This window comes from Tupaia chinensis, unplaced genomic scaffold, assembly GCF_000334495.1.
Source record: "Tupaia chinensis unplaced genomic scaffold, TupChi_1.0 Scaffold000352_1, whole genome shotgun sequence".
Taxonomy (NCBI): domain Eukaryota; kingdom Metazoa; phylum Chordata; class Mammalia; order Scandentia; family Tupaiidae; genus Tupaia; species Tupaia belangeri.
Genome location: NW_006159846.1, coordinates 97,073 through 101,902, shown reverse-complemented (window position 1 = coordinate 101,902; position 4,830 = coordinate 97,073).

Genomic DNA, 4,830 nt, shown 5'->3' with positions numbered 1-4,830 from the left:
TTTAGTATATACTAACCTTGTCTTTACTAAACCAGACAGGATTTATTTCTAGGCTCTTGTGATTGCTGCCACCCTAGCCTGAGGCTAAAGTTCTCAAAAGCTGACCCGAGGCTCAAATTCTGAAGCCAATCTGGGACTAAAGTGATCAAGCTGGTCTGACTGAAGTTATTAAGATTCCTGGAAACCTTCTTATCCAAAGACCCTCCCTGGTAATCAAGATCAAAGAAGAAACTGCACCCAAAAAAATGGACTTCCTCGTTCTAAAGGTTATGACTGTTTATACCTAAATAAAACAGATGTCATGTTTTTTGATTATTGTTCCTGTACTATGAATGCCTTACCTTTTGGAGTAAAATCCTTCACTTATTTCCCCTCGCCCATCCTACCCCTGTAAAACTCCTTCTATAATAAATACGCATGACTTCTGGCCATCAGGGCTGCAGTCCGGAGTTTACTCTGGCTGTAGCTGGCTAAGAACATGCTAAAGGGCATGAGGTCTTGGTCTGATTCCTGTTCACCCACGTCGCCTTCCTGTGCACCCAACCCGGCTGGGGTACAGCTTCCAGCAATTCTCCTCTCAGGAGTTTAGACATGCACACACTCATCACCAGTGTGTTTTTAAAGTCACTAGGTCCAGGACTCAAACTGCCAGGTTCACCATGTAGTATACAGTGGCCTCAACCACCACATCACCTGGCTGGACTTCTACAAAACTTTTAAAGGAGAATTAACACCAGTTCTCATCAAACTATTCATAAATGTCCTGCCTATTGTGTCATACCCAAATTCTGTACCTCTTTTTTTTTTTTTGGCTATAGGGCGTGTGTGCTCACCAGACAGACAGAGAGAGACAGAGAGACAGAAAGTGAGAAATCATCCCCATGGGGGGAGGGCCATGCCGCAATCCCTTCTCCTCCATTCTCCTCTCAGGATCTTGGGCACACACACACACGTGCCCAGCGTGAGTTTTAAGCCACCAGGTCCTGGATGTGAACCACAGTTGAATACATGGGAGTCCAGTGACATAGCCATTACACTAACTGCTGGTCTCCCAAAATTCATCTTTTGAAGCCACTGTCACCTTGATACCCAAAGCAAAGACACAATAAAATATAAACTACAAACCAATATCCCTGATAAATACAGTTGTATGAATTCTCAGAAAAACACTTGCAAATGAAATCCAACAGAACATCAAAAAGTTTAATGTTTAATTAAAATTTAACAAAATTGAATTGAGGTATTTATAAAAATACCTCAGATACAGCATTGAAACCAGAATATACAGAGAACTAAAGCAGCACACTCACAAAAATACTAATGTTACAACTTTACGATGAGCACCTGGTCTGACCAGACAACTCTTGAAGACATGTGAATGGACACAAAGCATATGAAGAAATATTAACATCACTTTTAATAAGGAAAATGCAAATCCAAAGCACGCTGAAGTATACATAACTCCAGTCAGAATGGCTATGATCTAAAATACAAAGAACAAGTACTGGGGAGTTTGTGGTTAAAAGGGAGACCTCCAAACAACCATCAATCCAATTAAAAGATGAGGAAATTAGTTGAACAGACAATTTTCCAAGGAAGATACATGAATAGCCAAAAAGTATATGAAAACATGCTCAAAATTTCTCAGCATAAGAGAAATGAAAATCAAAACCACAATGAGATACCACTTAGACTGAGTCAGAATGGCTAAAATTTTAAAAATATTTAAATAAATAATGATAAGCACTGGTGAGGTGGTGGAGAAAGGGAAACTCTCCTACACTGTTGGTGGGAATATGAATTAGCACAACCACTCAGCAGTATAATATGGAGCAACCATGGTGAAGCTGTAATAACTCAAAAAACAAGATAGACATTTCCACATCCAAGTTTTGCAGGAGCCACAGTACTTAAGATAAGGAATCAACATAAGTGTTGAATAACCAAGGACCACATTAAAACAATGTGGTAGGAGAACAGAAGGAAGTAGGGAGATGCAGGTGGTGTAGCTGAGGATACTGCACACTTTCAAAATTACCATTTCTCCCACTAAACCACCTGTGGTTTCACCAGGGTTGCTATCCCCTACCTATCTTCAAAACTATCCTGATCATTATATAAGACAGGATATCCAGCATGTCAAGGGTCCAACCTTATGATATGTGGCTAGAATAAGTGAAGCATGGGAATTGAATATGGCAACTGATGATGCTGCCTAACACAGCTCTATTGGTACATTAGAAATCTAGAATGAAACTGCTTCAAAGAAAACCTGAGATTCAAAAGAAAAAGCTGGATAAACTAAAATCTAAGGTCAATTAAACAGAAAATAATCTAACACAAAGATACCTAAAACAATCAAATTCCATATGCCAAATACCTACACTAGAAGAAATGCAGTAGTTAAGTTCTAATAGACAACTCCAGATTGACACTAACTGCTTAACCAAAGACACTAATCTTTTTCAAGACTGAGGATCACACTTTAATCACATTGCTATTGCTAACTTTTATGACAGTATTGGATTTGTAGGTTGTGTGCCACAAAAATCCTAATTTCAAAGGTACACCGTTAAAACACCAAACTCAAGACACAGGAGATGACAAGTAGACTGTAACTGTACTGCTGCTACCTTTTAGAATTATCCAGTCTTGGGGCCAGCAGTTTGTGTAATGGCTATGATACTGGACTCCCAAGTAGTTGACCACAGTTCGAGTATCAGACCCTGTGGTGAGCACTGCATACGGAAGCCATCTTGAGCTATCTGTCATCTTGGAAACCATTAGGCTTCACTTCCTCACTGAGCAAACCGTCTCTCAGAAATCATGTGACCAACTGTTCTCCCCAGAAGTGGTTGGGTTTCTAGGCAATGGGAGAGATCCACCCACATCAATGACTGGTTCATGCTATTCTATCTCATTTGCATTTCGGGCAGCCAATTGGTGCCCACCAGCTGTATATAACTCACCATTTTTTCTGAAGAAATGGAAGTAGATGGAAGAAGACTACTTGATCAGCACCTCGTATTGTGTGTGCGTGTGTTTGTCCCATCTCTCACTCCCTCCCCCAGGTAATCTGTTTGACTGTCCCGTGGGTCGGGACAGGACCTGGTGCCTTAAACTCATGCCGGGTGCGTTTGCATGCGTGCCCAAGATCCTGAGAGGAGAATGGAGGAGAAGGGATTGTGGCATGGCCAACCCCCCCGGGGGGTGATTTCTTCCTTTCTGTCTCTGTCTCTGTCTTTCTGGTGACTGCACGTGCCCTATAGGAAAACCTCTCCAAAGGAAAAAAAGACTGATCCAGTCTTAATCTGCTATGTACTGTGTGAAATGCCAAGGTATTTCTGAGCAAGAAGGCCCTATAATTTCTCTAAAACCACATTAGAAGGGCAAGAAACTAGTCTGTCTTTTGGGAACAGTTTCACGGCTACATAGGATTTTGTCAAATTGAAGAGGTGACAAAGCAGCATTGTACTAATATTAAATGTCAGTCCACAGAGCTGGTAATACCTCAGTGTAATGTCCTTGGCAGGTGAAATTCATCCCAAGGGAAAGTGTAATAGCCTTTTGTTAACTATTTTCTGTTTTCCCTATAGTGGTTAAGCATGACCATGTCTTCTTTAAAGCCTTACCTAAGAGAAGCAATGCCTTAAAATAAAAAATAGCATTAATGACATCAAACAATACACAAAATAACCTTACTCTATACTTTGCCCTCAGGAGTGCAAATGTTTTCTGAAGACATACAGATGCTGCACAGTGAAGTGCAGAAAAATATTATGAGAATCATGTTTGGGATATTTAGGACAATTGAAGAAAACCTGGAGAAAAAGAAAAACAAGCAAACTTGAACACTGAAGCAACCTCAAATATCGTTTTATTTTGATGATATATTTTTGTAAGGAAAATAAATATTCAGATGATCAGGAATGTATATAACAAAATGAAATAAGAGGAGACATCATAACATGATACATTTAAGAAGACAGAATTATAAAATCGTATACCAGTGCTTAGAGTGGAGTTAAATGAACTGCTGAAATACTGCAAAAGATAGGAGATAACATGGACTGTCTCTCACTGTAAATATGTGTGGGTATGTTTGAAATAGGATTATTAACAAAAAATTTATTTAATCAGTAATAAATCATCTTCCAATAAAGAAAAGTGCAGGTACCAATGGTTACACTTCTGAATTGTACAAAACATTGAAAGAAGAGATAACTTCCATTCTACTCAAATAATTTCTAAAGCTGCAAAAAGAAGAAATCCTTCCAAATTAATTTTAAAAAACCTCCATCACCTTCATCTCCAAAAGAGACAAAGATGTAACAAAAAAGGAAAATTACAGACAAATATCCAATTAATATAAATGCAAAACTTCTCAACAAGGTACTAAGAAATTATATGTAATGACACATTAAAAATATTATACACCACACCACATCCAGGTAGGCTTTATTCCAAGAATCCAAGGATGGTTCATGTACACAAAATTATAAATGTAATACACCATATTAACAGGAAAATGGATAAAAACATATGATAATATCAATCAATGCAGAGAAGGCATTGGATAAAACACGACATCCCTTCATGATTAATAAACTCAGCAAAATCAGCATAGAAGTAACATTTTTCAACACGATAAAAGTCATATATGAAAAACTGGTAGCTAACATCACACTGAATAGGGAAGAGGATTAAGCTTTCCACCTAAAACCTGGAACAAAATAAAGCTGCCCACTTTCTTCACTCCTTTTTCATGTATTACTGTAAGTCAAAGCCAATAAAATCTGACAAATAACTACAATAAAATGCATTGAAATA